Raw genomic sequence first — 24,740 nt, 5'->3', positions numbered from 1 at the left:
ACGAAATCACCACACGCACAAAGAGGAGAAAGCTCTATCTTGTGTTATAATTGCTAGAAATGTTCATGTTCTCTACTATTTCAAAGTAGGATTCTTTATGAAAGAGAATTGATAGGCTGGCCTCTTTTAAAACACGGTATTTCCTGAGTTTCACAGTGAATTACAAAGAAACAAAATAGGGAACAAATGTGAACGGTGAAATCTCATATATTTCTTTTGGTGTATCACGTGTAACACACTACCCAGAAGACTCTAGGTTTCCTGAAAGCAGTGTTTACCCTTTGTTGTATTGTATAAACTTGAAAGTCCACTGAAGCAAACAATGGAACAGAACAACGGCACAGCAAGGGCAGAATTCCATCTGTTGAAATACTTTGATAATACGTATATGTTGGTTAGAAGGTTCAATGTTCATTTCTTCTATTTGGTTGAAAACTGTTGCTCGCCTCTTTCAGAACACAGTTTTTCTGAGTTAACAAGTAAGGGAAACAGGAACATTTAGAAAGACATACATGAGAACAAGATAGCATCTAATACCTTCAGTTCCAAGGGCTACATCTAGATTTTCAGTAGTATATGCGTTAATCTCCTCGGAAAACAAGAGATGTCCAGAATTCTCTATCTCTGCTTCCGCCTTCTATGGCAATGCCACCGATGACTATCTCACACAATCAACGCCATCACCACACTCACAGAGAGGAGAAAGCTCTATCTTGTGTTATAATTGCTAGAAATGTTCATGTTCTCTCCTGTTTCAAAGAAGGAGTCTTTACGAAAGAGTATTTTTAGGCTAGGCCTCATTTAAAACACGGTATTTCCTCAGTTTTACAGTGAATTACAAAGAAACAAAATAGGGAACAAATGTGAACGGTGAAATCTCATATATTTCTTTTGGTGTGTCACGTGTAACACACTACCCAGAAGACTCTAGGTTTCCTGAAAGCAGTGTTTACCCTTTGTTGTATTGTATAAACTTGAAAGTCCACTGAAGCAAACAATGGAACAGAACAACGGCACAGCAAGGGCAGAATTCCATCTGTTGAAATACTTTGATAATACGTATATGTTGATTATAAAATTCAATGTACATTTCTTCTATTTGGTTGAAAACTGTTGCTCGCCTCTTTCAGAACACAGTTTTTCTGAGTTAACAAGTAAGGGAAACAGGAACATTTAGAAAGACATACATGAGAACAAGATAGCATCTAATACCTTCAGTTCAAAGGGCTACATCTGGACTTTCAGTAGAATATACGTTAATCTCCTCGGAAAACAAGAGAGGTCCAGAATCCTCCATCTCTGCTTCCGCTTTCTATGGCAATGCCACCGATGACTATCTCAAACAATCAACGAAATCACCACACGCACAAAGAGGAGAAAGCTCTATCTTGTGTTATAATTGCTAGAAATGTTCATGTTCTCTACTATTTCAAAGTAGGATTCTTTATGAAAGAGAATTGATAGGCTGGCCTCTTTTAAAACACGGTATTTCCTGAGTTTCACAGTGAATTACAAAGAAACAAAATAGGGAACAAATGTGAACGGTGAAATCTCATATATTTCTTTTGGTGTATCACGTGTAACACACTACCCAGAAGACTCTAGGTTTCCTGAAAGCAGTGTTTACCCTTTGTTGTATTGTATAAACTTGAAAGTCCACTGAAGCAAACAATGGAACAGAACAACGGCACAGCAAGGGCAGAATTCCATCTGTTGAAATACTTTGATAATACGTATATGTTGGTTAGAAGGTTCAATGTTCATTTCTTCTATTTGGTTGAAAACTGTTGCTCGCCTCTTTCAGAACACAGTTTTTCTGAGTTAACAAGTAAGGGAAACAGGAACATTTAGAAAGACATACATGAGAACAAGATAGCATCTAATACCTTCAGTTCCAAGGGCTACATCTAGATTTTCAGTAGTATATGCGTTAATCTCCTCGGAAAACAAGAGATGTCCAGAATTCTCTATCTCTGCTTCCGCCTTCTATGGCAATGCCACCGATGACTATCTCACACAATCAACGCCATCACCACACTCACAGAGAGGAGAAAGCTCTATCTTGTGTTATAATTGCTAGAAATGTTCATGTTCTCTCCTGTTTCAAAGAAGGAGTCTTTACGAAAGAGTATTTTTAGGCTAGGCCTCATTTAAAACACGGTATTTCCTCAGTTTTACAGTGAATTACAAAGAAACAAAATAGGGAACAAATGTGAACGGTGAAATCTCATATATTTCTTTTGGTGTGTCACGTGTAACACACTACCCAGAAGACTCTAGGTTTCCTGAAAGCAGTGTTTACCCTTTGTTGTATTGTATAAACTTGAAAGTCCACTGAAGCAAACAATGGAACAGAACAACGGCACAGCAAGGGCAGAATTCCATCTGTTGAAATACTTTGATAATACGTATATGTTGATTATAAAATTCAATGTACATTTCTTCTATTTGGTTGAAAACTGTTGCTCGCCTCTTTCAGAACACAGTTTTTCTGAGTTAACAAGTAAGGGAAACAGGAACATTTAGAAAGACATACATGAGAACAAGATAGCATCTAATACCTTCAGTTCAAAGGGCTACATCTGGACTTTCAGTAGAATATACGTTAATCTCCTCGGAAAACAAGAGAGGTCCAGAATCCTCCATCTCTGCTTCCGCTTTCTATGGCAATGCCACCGATGACTATCTCAAACAATCAACGAAATCACCACACGCACAAAGAGGAGAAAGCTCTATCTTGTGTTATAATTGCTAGAAATGTTCATGTTCTCTACTATTTCAAAGTAGGATTCTTTATGAAAGAGAATTGATAGGCTGGCCTCTTTTAAAACACGGTATTTCCTGAGTTTCACAGTGAATTACAAAGAAACAAAATAGGGAACAAATGTGAACGGTGAAATCTCATATATTTCTTTTGGTGTATCACGTGTAACACACTACCCAGAAGACTCTAGGTTTCCTGAAAGCAGTGTTTACCCTTTGTTGTATTGTATAAACTTGAAAGTCCACTGAAGCAAACAATGGAACAGAACAACGGCACAGCAAGGGCAGAATTCCATCTGTTGAAATACTTTGATAATACGTATATGTTGGTTAGAAGGTTCAATGTTCATTTCTTCTATTTGGTTGAAAACTGTTGCTCGCCTCTTTCAGAACACAGTTTTTCTGAGTTAACAAGTAAGGGAAACAGGAACATTTAGAAAGACATACATGAGAACAAGATAGCATCTAATACCTTCAGTTCCAAGGGCTACATCTAGATTTTCAGTAGTATATGCGTTAATCTCCTCGGAAAACAAGAGATGTCCAGAATTCTCTATCTCTGCTTCCGCCTTCTATGGCAATGCCACCGATGACTATCTCACACAATCAACGCCATCACCACACTCACGGAGAGGAGAAAGCTCTATCTTGTGTTATAATTGCTAGAAATGTTCATGTTCTCTCCTGTTTCAAAGAAGGAGTCTTTACGAAAGAGTATTTTTAGGCTAGGCCTCATTTAAAACACGGTATTTCCTCAGTTTTACAGTGAATTACAAAGAAACAAAATAGGGAACAAATGTGAACGGTGAAATCTCATATATTTCTTTTGGTGTGTCACGTGTAACACACTACCCAGAAGACTCTAGGTTTCCTGAAAGCAGTGTTTACCCTTTGTTGTATTGTATAAACTTGAAAGTCCACTGAAGCAAACAATGGAACAGAACAACGGCACAGCAAGGGCAGAATTCCATCTGTTGAAATACTTTGATAATACGTATATGTTGATTATAAAATTCAATGTACATTTCTTCTATTTGGTTGAAAACTGTTGCTCGCCTCTTTCAGAACACAGTTTTTCTGAGTTAACAAGTAAGGGAAACAGGAACATTTAGAAAGACATACATGAGAACAAGATAGCATCTAATACCTTCAGTTCAAAGGGCTACATCTGGACTTTCAGTAGAATATACGTTAATCTCCTCGGAAAACAAGAGAGGTCCAGAATCCTCCATCTCTGCTTCCGCTTTCTATGGCAATGCCACCGATGACTATCTCAAACAATCAACGAAATCACCACACGCACAAAGAGGAGAAAGCTCTATCTTGTGTTATAATTGCTAGAAATGTTCATGTTCTCTACTATTTCAAAGTAGGATTCTTTATGAAAGAGAATTGATAGGCTGGCCTCTTTTAAAACACGGTATTTCCTGAGTTTCACAGTGAATTACAAAGAAACAAAATAGGGAACAAATGTGAACGGTGAAATCTCATATATTTCTTTTGGTGTATCACGTGTAACACACTACCCAGAAGACTCTAGGTTTCCTGAAAGCAGTGTTTACCCTTTGTTGTATTGTATAAACTTGAAAGTCCACTGAAGCAAACAATGGAACAGAACAACGGCACAGCAAGGGCAGAATTCCATCTGTTGAAATACTTTGATAATACGTATATGTTGGTTAGAAGGTTCAATGTTCATTTCTTCTATTTGGTTGAAAACTGTTGCTCGCCTCTTTCAGAACACAGTTTTTCTGAGTTAACAAGTAAGGGAAACAGGAACATTTAGAAAGACATACATGAGAACAAGATAGCATCTAATACCTTCAGTTCCAAGGGCTACATCTAGATTTTCAGTAGTATATGCGTTAATCTCCTCGGAAAACAAGAGATGTCCAGAATCCTCTATCTCTGCTTCCGCCTTCTATGGCAATGCCACCGATGACTATCTCACACAATCAACGACATCACCACACTCACGGAGAGGAGAAAGCTCTATCTTGTGTTATAATTGCTAGAAATGTTCATGTTCTCTCCTGTTTCAAAGAAGGAGTCTTTACGAAAGAGTATTTTTAGGCTAGGCCTCATTTAAAACACGGTATTTCCTGAGTTTCACAGTGAATTTCAAAGAAACAAAATAGGGAACAAATGTGAACGGTGAAATCTCATATATTTCTTTTGGTGTGTCACGTGTAACACACTACCCAGAAGACTCTAGGTTTCCTGAAAGCAGTGTTTACCCTTTGTTGTATTGTATAAACTTGAAAGTCCACTGAAGCAAACAATGGAACAGAACAACGGCACAGCAAGGGCAGAATTCCATCTGTTGAAATACTTTGATAATACGTATATGTTGATTATAAAATTCAATGTACATTTCTTCTATTTGGTTGAAAACTGTTGCTCGCCTCTTTCAGAACACAGTTTTTCTGAGTTAACAAGTAAGGGAAACAGGAACATTTAGAAAGACATACATGAGAACAAGATAGCATCTAATACCTTCAGTTCAAAGGGCTACATCTGGACTTTCAGTAGAATATACGTTAATCTCCTCGGAAAACAAGAGAGGTCCAGAATCCTCCATCTCTGCTTCCGCTTTCTATGGCAATGCCACCGATGACTATCTCAAACAATCAACGAAATCACCACACGCACAAAGAGGAGAAAGCTCTATCTGGTGTTATAATTGCTAGAAATGTTCATGTTCTCTACTATTTCAAAGTAGGATTCTTTATGAAAGAGAATTGATAGGCTGGCCTCTTTTAAAACACGGTATTTCCTGAGTTTCACAGTGAATTACAAAGAAACAAAATAGGGAACAAATGTGAACGGTGAAATCTCATATATTTCTTTTGGTGTATCACGTGTAACACACTACCCAGAAGACTCTAGGTTTCCTGAAAGCAGTGTTTACCCTTTGTTGTATTGTATAAACTTGAAAGTCCACTGAAGCAAACAATGGAACAGAACAACGGCACAGCAAGGGCAGAATTCCATCTGTTGAAATACTTTGATAATACGTATATGTTGGTTAGAAGGTTCAATGTTCATTTCTTCTATTTGGTTGAAAACTGTTGCTCGCCTCTTTCAGAACACAGTTTTTCTGAGTTAACAAGTAAGGGAAACAGGAACATTTAGAAAGACATACATGAGAACAAGATAGCATCTAATACCTTCAGTTCCAAGGGCTACATCTAGATTTTCAGTAGTATATGCGTTAATCTCCTCGGAAAACAAGAGATGTCCAGAATTCTCTATCTCTGCTTCCGCCTTCTATGGCAATGCCACTGATGACTATCTCACACAATCAACGCCATCACCACACTCACAGAGAGGAGAAAGCTCTATCTTGTGTTATAATTGCTAGAAATGTTCATGTTCTCTCCTGTTTCAAAGAAGGAGTCTTTACGAAAGAGTATTTTTAGGCTAGGCCTCATTTAAAACACGGTATTTCCTGAGTTTCACAGTGAATTTCAAAGAAACAAAATAGGGAACAAATGTGAACGGTGAAATCTCATATATTTCTTTTGGTGTGTCACGTGTAACACACTACCCAGAAGACTCTAGGTTTCCTGAAAGCAGTGTTTACCCTTTGTTGTATTGTATAAACTTGAAAGTCCACTGAAGCAAACAATGGAACAGAACAACGGCACAGCAAGGGCAGAATTCCATCTGTTGAAATACTTTGATAATACGTATATGTTTGTTAGAATGTTGAATGTTCATTTCTTCTATTTGGTTGAAAACTGTTGCTCGCCTCTTTCAGAACACAGTTTTTCTGAGTTAACAAGTAAGGGAAACAGGAACATTTAGAAAGACATACATGAGAACAAGATAGCATCTAATACCTTCAGTTCAAAGGGCTACATCTAGACTTTCAGTAGTATATGTGTTAATCTCCTCAGAAAACAAGAAATGTCCAGAATCCTCTATCTCTGCTTCCGCCTTCTATGGCAATGCCACCGATGACTATCTCACACAATCAACGAAATCACCACACACACGGAGAGGAGAAAGCTTTATCTTGTGTTATAATTGCTAGAAATGTTCATGTTCTCTCCTGTTTCAAAGAAGGTTTCTTTATGAAAGAGAATTGATAGGCTAGGCCTCTATTAAAACACGGTATTTCCTGAGTTTCACAGTGAATTACAAAGTAACAAAATAGGGAACAAATGTGAACGGTGAAATCTCATATATTTCTTTTGGTGTGTCACGTGTAACACACTACCCAGAAGACTCTAGGTTTCCTGAAAGCAGTGTTTACCCTTTGTTGTATTGTATAAACTTGAAAGTCCACTGAAGCAAACAATGGAACAGAACAACGGCACAGCAAGGGCAGAATTCCATCTGTTGAAATACTTTGATAATACGTATATGTTGATTATAAAATTCAATGTACATTTCTTCTATTTGGTTGAAAACTGTTGCTCGCCTCTTTCAGAACACAGTTTTTCTGAGTTAACAAGTAAGGGAAACAGGAACATTTAGAAAGACATACATGAGAACAAGATAGCATCTAATACCTTCAGTTCAAAGGGCTACATCTGGACTTTCAGTAGAATATACGTTAATCTCCTCGGAAAACAAGAGAGGTCCAGAATCCTCCATCTCTGCTTCCGCTTTCTATGGCAATGCCACCGATGACTATCTCAAACAATCAACGAAATCACCACACGCACAAAGAGGAGAAAGCTCTATCTTGTGTTATAATTGCTAGAAATGTTCATGTTCTCTACTATTTCAAAGTAGGATTCTTTATGAAAGAGAATTGATAGGCTGGCCTCTTTTAAAACACGGTATTTCCTGAGTTTCACAGTGAATTACAAAGAAACAAAATAGGGAACAAATGTGAACGGTGAAATCTCATATATTTCTTTTGGTGTATCACGTGTAACACACTACCCAGAAGACTCTAGGTTTCCTGAAAGCAGTGTTTACCCTTTGTTGTATTGTATAAACTTGAAAGTCCACTGAAGCAAACAATGGAACAGAACAACGGCACAGCAAGGGCAGAATTCCATCTGTTGAAATACTTTGATAATACGTATATGTTGGTTAGAAGGTTCAATGTTCATTTCTTCTATTTGGTTGAAAACTGTTGCTCGCCTCTTTCAGAACACAGTTTTTCTGAGTTAACAAGTAAGGGAAACAGGAACATTTAGAAAGACATACATGAGAACAAGATAGCATCTAATACCTTCAGTTCCAAGGGCTACATCTAGATTTTCAGTAGTATATGCGTTAATCTCCTCGGAAAACAAGAGATGTCCAGAATTCTCTATCTCTGCTTCCGCCTTCTATGGCAATGCCACCGATGACTATCTCACACAATCAACGCCATCACCACACTCACAGAGAGGAGAAAGCTCTATCTTGTGTTATAATTGCTAGAAATGTTCATGTTCTCTCCTGTTTCAAAGAAGGAGTCTTTACGAAAGAGTATTTTTAGGCTAGGCCTCATTTAAAACACGGTATTTCCTCAGTTTTACAGTGAATTACAAAGAAACAAAATAGGGAACAAATGTGAACGGTGAAATCTCATATATTTCTTTTGGTGTGTCACGTGTAACACACTACCCAGAAGACTCTAGGTTTCCTGAAAGCAGTGTTTACCCTTTGTTGTATTGTATAAACTTGAAAGTCCACTGAAGCAAACAATGGAACAGAACAACGGCACAGCAAGGGCAGAATTCCATCTGTTGAAATACTTTGATAATACGTATATGTTGATTATAAAATTCAATGTACATTTCTTCTATTTGGTTGAAAACTGTTGCTCGCCTCTTTCAGAACACAGTTTTTCTGAGTTAACAAGTAAGGGAAACAGGAACATTTAGAAAGACATACATGAGAACAAGATAGCATCTAATACCTTCAGTTCAAAGGGCTACATCTGGACTTTCAGTAGAATATACGTTAATCTCCTCGGAAAACAAGAGAGGTCCAGAATCCTCCATCTCTGCTTCCGCTTTCTATGGCAATGCCACCGATGACTATCTCAAACAATCAACGAAATCACCACACGCACAAAGAGGAGAAAGCTCTATCTTGTGTTATAATTGCTAGAAATGTTCATGTTCTCTACTATTTCAAAGTAGGATTCTTTATGAAAGAGAATTGATAGGCTGGCCTCTTTTAAAACACGGTATTTCCTGAGTTTCACAGTGAATTACAAAGAAACAAAATAGGGAACAAATGTGAACGGTGAAATCTCATATATTTCTTTTGGTGTATCACGTGTAACACACTACCCAGAAGACTCTAGGTTTCCTGAAAGCAGTGTTTACCCTTTGTTGTATTGTATAAACTTGAAAGTCCACTGAAGCAAACAATGGAACAGAACAACGGCACAGCAAGGGCAGAATTCCATCTGTTGAAATACTTTGATAATACGTATATGTTGGTTAGAAGGTTCAATGTTCATTTCTTCTATTTGGTTGAAAACTGTTGCTCGCCTCTTTCAGAACACAGTTTTTCTGAGTTAACAAGTAAGGGAAACAGGAACATTTAGAAAGACATACATGAGAACAAGATAGCATCTAATACCTTCAGTTCCAAGGGCTACATCTAGATTTTCAGTAGTATATGCGTTAATCTCCTCGGAAAACAAGAGATGTCCAGAATCCTCTATCTCTGCTTCCGCCTTCTATGGCAATGCCACCGATGACTATCTCACACAATCAACGCCATCACCACACTCACAGAGAGGAGAAAGCTCTATCTTGTGTTATAATTGCTAGAAATGTTCATGTTCTCTCCTGTTTCAAAGAAGGAGTCTTTACGAAAGAGTATTTTTAGGCTAGGCCTCATTTAAAACACGGTATTTCCTCAGTTTTACAGTGAATTACAAAGAAACAAAATAGGGAACAAATGTGAACGGTGAAATCTCATATATTTCTTTTGGTGTGTCACGTGTAACACACTACCCAGAAGACTCTAGGTTTCCTGAAAGCAGTGTTTACCCTTTGTTGTATTGTATAAACTTGAAAGTCCACTGAAGCAAACAATGGAACAGAACAACGGCACAGCAAGGGCAGAATTCCATCTGTTGAAATACTTTGATAATACGTATATGTTGATTATAAAATTCAATGTACATTTCTTCTATTTGGTTGAAAACTGTTGCTCGCCTCTTTCAGAACACAGTTTTTCTGAGTTAACAAGTAAGGGAAACAGGAACATTTAGAAAGACATACATGAGAACAAGATAGCATCTAATACCTTCAGTTCAAAGGGCTACATCTGGACTTTCAGTAGAATATACGTTAATCTCCTCGGAAAACAAGAGAGGTCCAGAATCCTCCATCTCTGCTTCCGCTTTCTATGGCAATGCCACCGATGACTATCTCAAACAATCAACGAAATCACCACACGCACAAAGAGGAGAAAGCTCTATCTTGTGTTATAATTGCTAGAAATGTTCATGTTCTCTACTATTTCAAAGTAGGATTCTTTATGAAAGAGAATTGATAGGCTGGCCTCTTTTAAAACACGGTATTTCCTGAGTTTCACAGTGAATTACAAAGAAACAAAATAGGGAACAAATGTGAACGGTGAAATCTCATATATTTCTTTTGGTGTATCACGTGTAACACACTACCCAGAAGACTCTAGGTTTCCTGAAAGCAGTGTTTACCCTTTGTTGTATTGTATAAACTTGAAAGTCCACTGAAGCAAACAATGGAACAGAACAACGGCACAGCAAGGGCAGAATTCCATCTGTTGAAATACTTTGATAATACGTATATGTTGGTTAGAAGGTTCAATGTTCATTTCTTCTATTTGGTTGAAAACTGTTGCTCGCCTCTTTCAGAACACAGTTTTTCTGAGTTAACAAGTAAGGGAAACAGGAACATTTAGAAAGACATACATGAGAACAAGATAGCATCTAATACCTTCAGTTCCAAGGGCTACATCTAGATTTTCAGTAGTATATGCGTTAATCTCCTCGGAAAACAAGAGATGTCCAGAATCCTCTATCTCTGCTTCCGCCTTCTATGGCAATGCCACCGATGACTATCTCACACAATCAACGACATCACCACACTCACAGAGAGGAGAAAGCTCTATCTTGTGTTATAAATGCTAGAAATGTTCATGTTCTCTCCTGTTTCAAAGAAGGAGTCTTTACGAAAGAGTATTTTTAGGCTAGGCCTCATTTAAAACACGGTATTTCCTCAGTTTTACAGTGAATTACAAAGAAACAAAATAGGGAACAAATGTGAACGGTGAAATCTCATATATTTCTTTTGGTGTGTCACGTGTAACACACTACCCAGAAGACTCTAGGTTTCCTGAAAGCAGTGTTTACCCTTTGTTGTATTGTATAAACTTGAAAGTCCACTGAAGCAAACAATGGAACAGAACAACGGCACAGCAAGGGCAGAATTCCATCTGTTGAAATACTTTGATAATACGTATATGTTGATTATAAAATTCAATGTACATTTCTTCTATTTGGTTGAAAACTGTTGCTCGCCTCTTTCAGAACACAGTTTTTCTGAGTTAACAAGTAAGGGAAACAGGAACATTTAGAAAGACATACATGAGAACAAGATAGCATCTAATACCTTCAGTTCAAAGGGCTACATCTGGACTTTCAGTAGAATATACGTTAATCTCCTCGGAAAACAAGAGAGGTCCAGAATCCTCCATCTCTGCTTCCGCTTTCTATGGCAATGCCACCGATGACTATCTCAAACAATCAACGAAATCACCACACGCACAAAGAGGAGAAAGCTCTATCTTGTGTTATAATTGCTAGAAATGTTCATGTTCTCTACTATTTCAAAGTAGGATTCTTTATGAAAGAGAATTGATAGGCTGGCCTCTTTTAAAACACGGTATTTCCTGAGTTTCACAGTGAATTACAAAGAAACAAAATAGGGAACAAATGTGAACGGTGAAATCTCATATATTTCTTTTGGTGTATCACGTGTAACACACTACCCAGAAGACTCTAGGTTTCCTGAAAGCAGTGTTTACCCTTTGTTGTATTGTATAAACTTGAAAGTCCACTGAAGCAAACAATGGAACAGAACAACGGCACAGCAAGGGCAGAATTCCATCTGTTGAAATACTTTGATAATACGTATATGTTGGTTAGAAGGTTCAATGTTCATTTCTTCTATTTGGTTGAAAACTGTTGCTCGCCTCTTTCAGAACACAGTTTTTCTGAGTTAACAAGTAAGGGAAACAGGAACATTTAGAAAGACATACATGAGAACAAGATAGCATCTAATACCTTCAGTTCCAAGGGCTACATCTAGATTTTCAGTAGTATATGCGTTAATCTCCTCGGAAAACAAGAGATGTCCAGAATTCTCTATCTCTGCTTCCGCCTTCTATGGCAATGCCACCGATGACTATCTCACACAATCAACGCCATCACCACACTCACAGAGAGGAGAAAGCTCTATCTTGTGTTATAAATGCTAGAAATGTTCATGTTCTCTCCTGTTTCAAAGAAGGAGTCTTTACGAAAGAGTATTTTTAGGCTAGGCCTCATTTAAAACACGGTATTTCCTCAGTTTTACAGTGAATTACAAAGAAACAAAATAGGGAACAAATGTGAACGGTGAAATCTCATATATTTCTTTTGGTGTGTCACGTGTAACACACTACCCAGAAGACTCTAGGTTTCCTGAAAGCAGTGTTTACCCTTTGTTGTATTGTATAAACTTGAAAGTCCACTGAAGCAAACAATGGAACAGAACAACGGCACAGCAAGGGCAGAATTCCATCTGTTGAAATACTTTGATAATACGTATATGTTGATTATAAAATTCAATGTACATTTCTTCTATTTGGTTGAAAACTGTTGCTCGCCTCTTTCAGAACACAGTTTTTCTGAGTTAACAAGTAAGGGAAACAGGAACATTTAGAAAGACATACATGAGAACAAGATAGCATCTAATACCTTCAGTTCAAAGGGCTACATCTGGACTTTCAGTAGAATATACGTTAATCTCCTCGGAAAACAAGAGAGGTCCAGAATCCTCCATCTCTGCTTCCGCTTTCTATGGCAATGCCACCGATGACTATCTCAAACAATCAACGAAATCACCACACGCACAAAGAGGAGAAAGCTCTATCTTGTGTTATAATTGCTAGAAATGTTCATGTTCTCTACTATTTCAAAGTAGGATTCTTTATGAAAGAGAATTGATAGGCTGGCCTCTTTTAAAACACGGTATTTCCTGAGTTTCACAGTGAATTACAAAGAAACAAAATAGGGAACAAATGTGAACGGTGAAATCTCATATATTTCTTTTGGTGTATCACGTGTAACACACTACCCAGAAGACTCTAGGTTTCCTGAAAGCAGTGTTTACCCTTTGTTGTATTGTATAAACTTGAAAGTCCACTGAAGCAAACAATGGAACAGAACAACGGCACAGCAAGGGCAGAATTCCATCTGTTGAAATACTTTGATAATACGTATATGTTGGTTAGAAGGTTCAATGTTCATTTCTTCTATTTGGTTGAAAACTGTTGCTCGCCTCTTTCAGAACACAGTTTTTCTGAGTTAACAAGTAAGGGAAACAGGAACATTTAGAAAGACATACATGAGAACAAGATAGCATCTAATACCTTCAGTTCCAAGGGCTACATCTAGATTTTCAGTAGTATATGCGTTAATCTCCTCGGAAAACAAGAGATGTCCAGAATTCTCTATCTCTGCTTCCGCCTTCTATGGCAATGCCACCGATGACTATCTCACACAATCAACGCCATCACCACACTCACAGAGAGGAGAAAGCTCTATCTTGTGTTATAATTGCTAGAAATGTTCATGTTCTCTCCTGTTTCAAAGAAGGAGTCTTTACGAAAGAGTATTTTTAGGCTAGGCCTCATTTAAAACACGGTATTTCCTCAGTTTTACAGTGAATTACAAAGAAACAAAATAGGGAACAAATGTGAACGGTGAAATCTCATATATTTCTTTTGGTGTGTCACGTGTAACACACTACCCAGAAGACTCTAGGTTTCCTGAAAGCAGTGTTTACCCTTTGTTGTATTGTATAAACTTGAAAGTCCACTGAAGCAAACAATGGAACAGAACAACGGCACAGCAAGGGCAGAATTCCATCTGTTGAAATACTTTGATAATACGTATATGTTGATTATAAAATTCAATGTACATTTCTTCTATTTGGTTGAAAACTGTTGCTCGCCTCTTTCAGAACACAGTTTTTCTGAGTTAACAAGTAAGGGAAACAGGAACATTTAGAAAGACATACATGAGAACAAGATAGCATCTAATACCTTCAGTTCAAAGGGCTACATCTGGACTTTCAGTAGAATATACGTTAATCTCCTCGGAAAACAAGAGAGGTCCAGAATCCTCCATCTCTGCTTCCGCTTTCTATGGCAATGCCACCGATGACTATCTCAAACAATCAACGAAATCACCACACGCACAAAGAGGAGAAAGCTCTATCTTGTGTTATAATTGCTAGAAATGTTCATGTTCTCTACTATTTCAAAGTAGGATTCTTTATGAAAGAGAATTGATAGGCTGGCCTCTTTTAAAACACGGTATTTCCTGAGTTTCACAGTGAATTACAAAGAAACAAAATAGGGAACAAATGTGAACGGTGAAATCTCATATATTTCTTTTGGTGTATCACGTGTAACACACTACCCAGAAGACTCTAGGTTTCCTGAAAGCAGTGTTTACCCTTTGTTGTATTGTATAAACTTGAAAGTCCACTGAAGCAAACAATGGAACAGAACAACGGCACAGCAAGGGCAGAATTCCATCTGTTGAAATACTTTGATAATACGTATATGTTGGTTAGAAGGTTCAATGTTCATTTCTTCTATTTGGTTGAAAACTGTTGCTCGCCTCTTTCAGAACACAGTTTTTCTGAGTTAACAAGTAAGGGAAACAGGAACATTTAGAAAGACATACATGAGAACAAGATAGCATCTAATACCTTCAGTTCCAAGGGCTACATCTAGATTTTCAGTAGTATATGCGTTAATCTCCTCGGAAAACAAGAGATGTCCAGAATTCTCTATCTCTGCTTCCGCCTTCTATGGCAATGCCACCGATGACTATCTCACACAATCAACGCCATCACCACACTCACAGAGAGGAGAAAGCTCTATCTTGTGTTATAATTGCTAGAAATGTTCATGTTCTCTCCTGTTTCAAAGAAGGAGTCTTTACGAAAGAGTATTTTTAGGCTAGGCCTCATTTAAAACACGGTATTTCCTCAGTTTTACAGTGAATTACAAAGAAACAAAATAGGGAACAAATGTGAACGGTGAAATCTCATATATTTCTTTTGGTGTGTCACGTGTAACACACTACCCAGAAGACTCTAGGTTTCCTGAAAGCAGTGTTTACCCTTTGTTGTATTGTATAAACTTGAAAGTCCACTGAAGCAAACAATGGAACAGAACAACGGCACAGCAAGGGCAGAATTCCATCTGTTGAAATACTTTGATAATACGTATATGTTGATTATAAAATTCAATGTACATTTCTTCTATTTGGTTGAAAACTGTTGCTCGCCTCTTTCAGAACACAGTTTTTCTGAGTTAACAAGTAAGGGAAACAGGAACATTTAGAAAGACATACATGAGAACAAGATAGCATCTAATACCTTCAGTTCAAAGGGCTACATCTGGACTTTCAGTAGAATATACGTTAATCTCCTCGGAAAACAAGAGAGGTCCAGAATCCTCCATCTCTGCTTCCGCTTTCTATGGCAATGCCACCGATGACTATCTCAAACAATCAACGAAATCACCACACGCACAAAGAGGAGAAAGCTCTATCTTGTGTTATAATTGCTAGAAATGTTCATGTTCTCTACTATTTCAAAGTAGGATTCTTTATGAAAGAGAATTGATAGGCTGGCCTCTTTTAAAACACGGTATTTCCTGAGTTTCACAGTGAATTACAAAGAAACAAAATAGGGAACAAATGTGAACGGTGAAATCTCATATATTTCTTTTGGTGTATCACGTGTAACACACTACCCAGAAGACTCTAGGTTTCCTGAAAGCAGTGTTTACCCTTTGTTGTATTGTATAAACTTGAAAGTCCACTGAAGCAAACAATGGAACAGAACAACGGCACAGCAAGGGCAGAATTCCATCTGTTGAAATACTTTGATAATACGTATATGTTGGTTAGAAGGTTCAATGTTCATTTCTTCTATTTGGTTGAAAACTGTTGCTCGCCTCTTTCAGAACACAGTTTTTCTGAGTTAACAAGTAAGGGAAACAGGAACATTTAGAAAGACATACATGAGAACAAGATAGCATCTAATACCTTCAGTTCCAAGGGCTACATCTAGATTTTCAGTAGTATATGCGTTAATCTCCTCGGAAAACAAGAGATGTCCAGAATTCTCTATCTCTGCTTCCGCCTTCTATGGCAATGCCACCGATGACTATCTCACACAATCAACGCCATCACCACACTCACGGAGAGGAGAAAGCTCTATCTTGTGTTATAATTGCTAGAAATGTTCATGTTCTCTCCTGTTTCAAAGAAGGAGTCTTTACGAAAGAGTATTTTTAGGCTAGGCCTCATTTAAAACACGGTATTTCCTCAGTTTTACAGTGAATTACAAAGAAACAAAATAGGGAACAAATGTGAACGGTGAAATCTCATATATTTCTTTTGGTGTGTCACGTGTAACACACTACCCAGAAGACTCTAGGTTTCCTGAAAGCAGTGTTTACCCTTTGTTGTATTGTATAAACTTGAAAGTCCACTGAAGCAAACAATGGAACAGAACAACGGCACAGCAAGGGCAGAATTCCATCTGTTGAAATACTTTGATAATACGTATATGTTGATTATAAAATTCAATGTACATTTCTTCTATTTGGTTGAAAACTGTTGCTCGCCTCTTTCAGAACACAGTTTTTCTGAGTTAACAAGTAAGGGAAACAGGAACATTTAGAAAGACATACATGAGAACAAGATAGCATCTAATACCTTCAGTTCAAAGGGCTACATCTGGACTTTCAGTAGAATATACGTTAATCTCCTCGGAAAACAAGAGAGGTCCAGAATCCTCCATCTCTGCTTCCGCTTTCTATGGCAATGCCACCGATGACTATCTCAAACAATCAACGAAATCACCACACGCACAAAGAGGAGAAAGCTCTATCTTGTGTTATAATTGCTAGAAATGTTCATGTTCTCTACTATTTCAAAGTAGGATTCTTTATGAAAGAGAATTGATAGGCTGGCCTCTTTTAAAACACGGTATTTCCTGAGTTTCACAGTGAATTACAAAGAAACAAAATAGGGAACAAATGTGAACGGTGAAATCTCATATATTTCTTTTGGTGTATCACGTGTAACACACTACCCAGAAGACTCTAGGTTTCCTGAAAGCAGTGTTTACCCTTTGTTGTATTGTATAAACTTGAAAGTCCACTGAAGCAAACAATGGAACAGAACAACGGCACAGCAAGGGCAGAATTCCATCTGTTGAAATACTTTGATAATACGTATATGTTGGTTAGAAGGTTCAATGTTCATTTCTTCTATTTGGTTGAAAACTGTTGCTCGCCTCTTTCAGAACACAGTTTTTCTGAGTTAACAAGTAAGGGAAACAGGAACATTTAGAAAGACATACATGAGAACAAGATAGCATCTAATACCTTCAGTTCCAAGGGCTACATCTAGATTTTCAGTAGTATATGCGTTAATCTCCTCGGAAAACAAGAGATGTCCAGAATCCTCTATCTCTGCTTCCGCCTTCTATGGCAATGCCACCGATGACTATCTCACACAATCAACGACATCACCACACTCACGGAGAGGAGAAAGCTCTATCTTGTGTTATAATTGCTAGAAATGTTCATGTTCTCTCCTGTTTCAAAGAAGGAGTCTTTACGAAAGAGTATTTTTAGGCTAGGCCTCATTTAAAACACGGTATTTCCTGAGTTTCACAGTGAATTTCAAAGAAACAAAATAGGGAACAAATGTGAACGGTGAAATCTCATATATTTCTTTTGGTGTGTCACGTGTAACACACTACCCAGAAGACTCTAGGTTTCCTGAAAGCAGTGTTTACCCTTTGTTGTATTGTATAAACTTGAAAGTCCACTGAAGCAAACAATGGAACAGAACAACGGCACAGCAAGGGCAGAATTCCATCTGTTGAAATACTTTGATAATACGTATATGTTGATTATAAAATTCAATGTACATTTCTTCTATTTGGTTGAAAACTGTTGCTCGCCTCTTTCAGAACACAGTTTTTCTGAGTTAACAAGTAAGGGAAACAGGAACATTTAGAAAGACATACATGAGAACAAGATAGCATCTAATACCTTCAGTTCAAAGGGCTACATCTGGACTTTCAGTAGAATATACGTTAATCTCCTCAGAAAACAAGAGAGGTCCAGAATCCTCTATCTCTGCTTCCGCCTTCTATGGCAATGCCACCGATGACTATCTCACACAATCAACGAAATCACCACACGCACGGAGAGGAGAAAGCTTTATCTTGTGTTATAATTGCTAGAAATGTTCATGTTCTCTCCTGTTTCAAAGAAGGTTTCTTTATGAAAGAGAATTGATAGGCTAGGCCTCTATTAAAACACGGTATTTCCTGAGTATCACTTTGAATTACAAAGAAACAAAATAGGGAACAACTGTGAATGGTGAAATCTCATATATTTCTTTTGGTGTGTCACGTGTAACACACTACCCAGAAGACTCTAGGTTTCCTGAAAGCAGTGTTTACCCTTTGTTGTATTGTATAAACTTGAAAGTCCACTGAAGCAAACAATGGAACAGAACAACGGCACAGCAAGGGCAGAATTCCATCTTTTGAAATACTTTGATAATACGTATATGTTGGTTAGAAGGTTCAATGTACATTTCTTCTATTTGGTTGAAAACTGTTGCTCGCCTCTTTCAGAACACAGTTTTTCTGAGTTAACAAGTAGGGAAACAGGAACATTTAGAAAGACATACATGAGAACAAGATAGCATCTAATACCTTCAGTTCCAAGGGCTACATCTGGACTTTCAGTAGAATATACGTTAATCTCCTCAGAAAACAAGAGAGGTCCAGAATCCTCTATCTCTGCTTCCGCCTTCTATGGCAATGCCACCGATGACTATCTCACACAATCAACGAAATCACCACATGCACGGAGAGAAGAAAGCTTTATCTTGTGTTATAATTGCTAGAAATGTTCATGTTCTCTCCTGTTTCAAAGAAGGTTTCTTTATGAAAGAGAATTGATAGGCTAGGCCTCTTTTAAAACAGGGTATTTTCTGAGTTTCACAGTGAATTACAAAGTAACAAAATAGGGAACAAATGTGAACGGTGAAATCTCATATATTTCTTTTGGTGTGTCACGTGTAACACACTACCCAGAAGACTCTAGGTTTCCTGAAAGCAGTGTTTACCCTTTGTTGTATTGTATGAACTTGAAAGTCCACTGAAGCAAACAATGGAACAGAACAACGGCACCGCAAGGGCAGAATTCCATCTGTTGAAATACTTTGATAATACGTATATGTTGGTTAGAAAATTCAATGTACATTTCTTCTATTTGGTTGAAAACTGTTGCTCGCCTCTTTCAGAACAGAGTTTTTATGAATTAACAAATAAGGGAAACAGCAACATTTATAAAGACATACATGACAACAAGATAGCATCTAATACCTTCAGTTCAAAGGGCTACATCTGGACTTTCAGTAGTATATGCGTTAATCTCTTCGGAAAACAAGAGGTGTCCAGAATTCTCTATCTCTGCTTCCGCCTTCTATGGCAATGCCACTGATGACTATCTCACACAATCAACGACATCACCACACGCACAAAGAGGAGAAAGCTCTATCTTGTGTTATAATTGCTAGAAATGTTCATGTTCTCTACTATTTCAAAGTAGGATTCTTTATGAAAGAGAATTGATAGGGTGGCCTCTTTTAAAACACGGTATTTCCTGAGTTTCACAGTGAATTACAAAGAAACAAAATAGGGAACAAATGTGAACGGTGAAATCTCATATATTTCTTTTGGTGTGTCACGTATAACACACTACCCAGAAGACTCTAGGTTTCCTGAAAGCAGTGTTTACCCTTTGTTGTATTGTATAAACTTGAAAGTCCACTGAAGCAAACAATGGAACAGAACAACGGCACAGCAAGGGCAGAATTCCATCTGTTGAAATACTTTGATAATACGTATATGTTGGTTAGAAGGTTCAATGTTCATTTCTTCTATTTGGTTGAAAACTGTTGCTCGCCTCTTTCAGAACACAGTTTTTCTGAGTTAACAAGTAGGGAAACAGGAACATTTAGAAAGACATACATGAGAACAAGATAGCATCTAATACCTTCAGTTCAAAGGGCTACATCTAGATTTTCAGTAGTATATGCGTTAATCTCCTCGGAAAACAAGAGATGTCCAGAATCCTCTATCTCTGCTTCCGCCTTCTATGGCAATGCCACCGATGACTATCTCACACAATCAACGACATCACCATACTCACAGAGAGGAGAAAGCTCTATCTTGTGTTATAATTGCTAGAAATGTTCATGTTCTCTCCTGTTTCAAAGAAGGTTTCTTTATGAAAGAGAATTGATAGGCTAGGCCTCATTTAAAACACGGTATTTCCTCAGTTTTACAGTGAATTACAAAGAAACAAAATAGGGAACAAATGTGAACGGTGAAATCTCATATATTTCTTTTGGTGTGTCACGTGTAACACACTACCCAGAAGACTCTAGGTTTCCTGAAAGCAGTGTTTACCCTTTGTTGTATTGTATAAACTTGAAAGTCCACTGAAGCAAACAATGGAACAGAACAACGGCACAGCAAGGGCAGAATTCCATCTGTTGAAATACTTTGATAATACGTATGTGTTGATTATAAAATTCAATGTACATTTCTTCTATTTGGTTGAAAACTGTTGCTCGCCTCTTTCAGAACACAGTTTTTCTGAGTTAACAAGTAAGGGAAACAGGAACATTTAGAAAGACATACATGAGAACAAGATAGCATCTAATACCTTCAGTTCAAAGGGCTACATCTGGACTTTCAGTAGAATATACGTTAATCTCCTCGGAAAACAAGAGAGGTCCAGAATCCTCCATCTCTGCTTCCGCTTTCTATGGCAATGCCACCGATGACTATCTCAAACAATCAACGAAATCACCACACGCACAAAGAGGAGAAAGCTCTATCTTGTGTTATAATTGCTAGAAATGTTCATGTTCTCTACTATTTCAAAGTAGGATTCTTTATGAAAGAGAATTGATAGGCTGGCCTCTTTTAAAACACGGTATTTCCTGAGTTTCACAGTGAATTACAAAGAAACAAAATAGGGAACAAATGTGAACGGTGAAATCTCATATATTTCTTTTGGTGTATCACGTGTAACACACTACCCAGAAGACTCTAGGTTTCCTGAAAGCAGTGTTTACCCTTTGTTGTATTGTATAAACTTGAAAGTCCACTGAAGCAAACAATGGAACAGAACAACGGCACAGCAAGGGCAGAATTCCATCTGTTGAAATACTTTGATAATACGTATATGTTTGTTAGAATGTTGAATGTTCATTTCTTCTATTTGGTTGAAAACTGTTGCTCGCCTCTTTCAGAACACAGTTTTTCTGAGTTAACAAGTAAGGGAAACAGGAACATTTAGAAAGACATACATGAGAACAAGATAGCATCTAATACCTTCAGTTCAAAGGGCTACATCTAGACTTTCAGTAGTATATGTGTTAATCTCCTCAGAAAACAAGAAATGTCCAGAATCCTCTATCTCTGCTTCCGCCTTCTATGGCAATGCCACCGATGACTATCTCACACAATCAACGAAATCACCACACGCACGGAGAGGAGAAAGCTTTATCTTGTGTTATAATTGCTAGAAATGTTCATGTTCTCTCCTGTTTCAAAGAAGGTTTCTTTATGAAAGAGAATTGATAGGCTAGGCCTCTATTAAAACACGGTATTTCCTGAGTTTCACAGTGAATTACAAAGTAACAAAATAGGGAACAAATGTGAACGGTGAAATCTCATATATTTCTTTTGGTGTGTCACGTGTAACACACTACCCAGAAGACTCTAGGTTTCCTGAAAGCAGTGTTTACCCTTTGTTGTATTGTATAAACTTGAAAGTCCACTGAAGCAAACAATGGAACAGAACAACGGCACAGCAAGGGCAGAATTCCATCTTTTGAAATACTTTGATAATACGTATATGTTGGTTAGAAGGTTCAATGTTCATTTCTTCTATTTGGTTGAAAACTGTTGCTCGCCTCTTTCAGAACACAGTTTTTCTGAGTTAACAAGTAAGGGAAACAGGAACATTTAGAAAGACATACATGAGAACAAGATAGCATCTAATACCTTCAGTTCAAAGGGCTACATCTGGACTTTCAGTAGAATATACGTTAATCTCCTCAGAAAAAAAGAGAGGTCCAGAATCCTCTATCGCTGCTTCCGCCTTCTATGGCAATGCCACCGATGACTATCTCACACAATCAACGACATCACCACACTCACGGAGAGGAGAAAGCTCTATCTTGTGTTATAATTGCTAGAAATATTCATGTTCTGTCCTGTTTCAAAGAAGGAGTCTTTACGAAAGAGTATTTTTAGGCGAGGCCTCATTTAAAACACGGTATTTCCTGATTTTCACAGTGAATTACAAAGAAACAAAATAGGGAACAAATGTGAACGGTGAAATCTCATATATTTCTTTTGGTGTGTCACGTGTAACACACTACCCAGAAGACTCTAGGTTTCCTGAAAGCAGTGTTTACCCTTTGTTGTATTGTATAAACTTGAAAGTCCACTGAAGCAAACAATGGAACAGAACAACGGCACAGCAAGGGCAGAATTCCATCTGTTGAAATACTTTGATAATACGTATATGTTGGTTAGAAGGTTCAATGTTCATTTCTTCTATTTGGTTGAAAACTGTTGCTCGCCTCTTTCAGAACACAGTTTTTCTGAGTTAACAAGTAAGGGAAACAGGAACATTTAGAAAGACATACATGAGAACAAGATAGCATCTAATACCTTCAGTTCAAAGGGCTACATCTGGACTTTCAGTAGAATATACATTAATCTCCTCAGAAAAAAAGAGAGGTCCAGAATCCTCTATCTCTGCTTCCGCCTTCTATGGCAATGCCACCGATGACAATCTCACACAATCAACGACATCACCACACTCACGGAGAGGAGAAAGCTCTATCTTGTGTTATAATTGCTAGAAATATTCATGTTCTGTCCTGTTTCAAAGAAGGAGTCTTTACGAAAGAGTATTTTTAGGCGAGGCCTCATTTAAAACACGGTATTTCCTGAGTTTCACAGTGAATTACAAAGAAACAAAATAGGGAACAAATGTGAACGGTGAAATCTCATATATTTCTTTTGGTGTGTCACGTGTAACACACTACCCAGAAGACTCTAGGTTTCCTGAAAGCAGTGTTTACCCTTTGTTGTATTGTATAAACTTGAAAGTCCACTGAAGCAAACAATGGAACAGAACAACGGCACAGCAAGGGCAGAATTCCATCTGTTGAAATACTTTGATAATACGTATATGTTGGTTAGAAGGTTCAATGTTCATTTCTTCTATTTGGTTGAAAACTGTTGCTCGCCTCTTTCAGAACACAGTTTTTCTGAGTTAACAAGTAGGGAAACAGGAACATTTAGAAAGACATACATGAGAACAAGATAGCATCTAATACCTTCAGTTCCAAGGGCTACATCTGGACTTTCAGTAGAATATACGTTAATCTCCTCAGAAAACAAGAGAGGTCCAGAATCCTCTATCTCTGCTTCCGCCTTCTATGGCAATGCCACCGATGACTATCTCACACAATCAACGAAATCACCACACGCACGGAGAGGAGAAAGCTTTATCTTGTGTTATAATTGCTAGAAATGTTCATGTTCTCTCCTGTTTCAAAGAAGGTTTCTTTATGAAAGAGAATTGATAGGCTAGGCCTCTATTAAAACACGGTATTTCCTGAGTATCACTTTGAATTACAAAGAAACAAAATAGGGAACAACTGTGAATGGTGAAATCTCATATATTTCTTTTGGTGTGTCACGTGTAACACACTACCCAGAAGACTCTAGGTTTCCTGAAAGCAGTGTTTACCCTTTGTTGTATTGTATAAACTTGAAAGTCCACTGAAGCAAACAATGGAACAGAACAACGGCACAGCAAGGGCAGAATTCCATCTTTTGAAATACTTTGATAATACGTATATGTTGGTTAGAAGGTTCAATGTACATTTCTTCTATTTGGTTGAAAACTGTTGCTCGCCTCTTTCAGAACACAGTTTTTCTGAGTTAACAAGTAGGGAAACAGGAACATTTAGAAAGACATACATGAGAACAAGATAGCATCTAATACCTTCAGTTCAAAGGGCTACATCTAGATTTTCAGTAGTATATGCGTTAATCTCCTCGGAAAACAAGAGATGTCCAGAATCCTCTATCTCTGCTTCTGCCTTCTATGGCAATGCCACCGATGACTATCTCACACAATCAACGACATCACCACACTCACAGAGAGGAGAAAGCTCTATCTTGTGTTATAATTGCTAGAAATGTTCATGTTCTCTCCTGTTTCAAAGAAGGAGTCTTTACGAAAGAGTATTTTTAGGCTAGGCCTCATTTAAAACACGGTATTTCTTGAGTTTCACAGTGAATTTCAAAGAAACAAAATAGGGAACAAATGTGAACGGTGAAATCTCATATATTTCTTTTGGTGTGTCACGTGTAACACACTACCCAGAAGACTCTAGGTTTCCTGAAAGCAGTGTTTACCCTTTGTTGTATTGTATAAACTTGAAAGTCCACTGAAGCAAACAATGGAACAGAACAACGGCACAGCAAGGGCAGAATTCCATCTGTTGAAATACTTTGATAATACGTATATGTTGGTTAGAAGGTTCAATGTTCATTTCTTCTATTTGGTTGAAAACTGTTGCTCGCCTCTTTCAGAAC

The sequence above is a fragment of the Furipterus horrens genome, unplaced genomic scaffold, assembly GCF_987537825.1.
Source record: "Furipterus horrens unplaced genomic scaffold, mFurHor1.1.pri manual_scaffold_8, whole genome shotgun sequence".
Taxonomy (NCBI): Eukaryota; Metazoa; Chordata; class Mammalia; order Chiroptera; family Furipteridae; genus Furipterus; species Furipterus horrens.
This window is presented reverse-complemented; position numbering follows the sequence as displayed.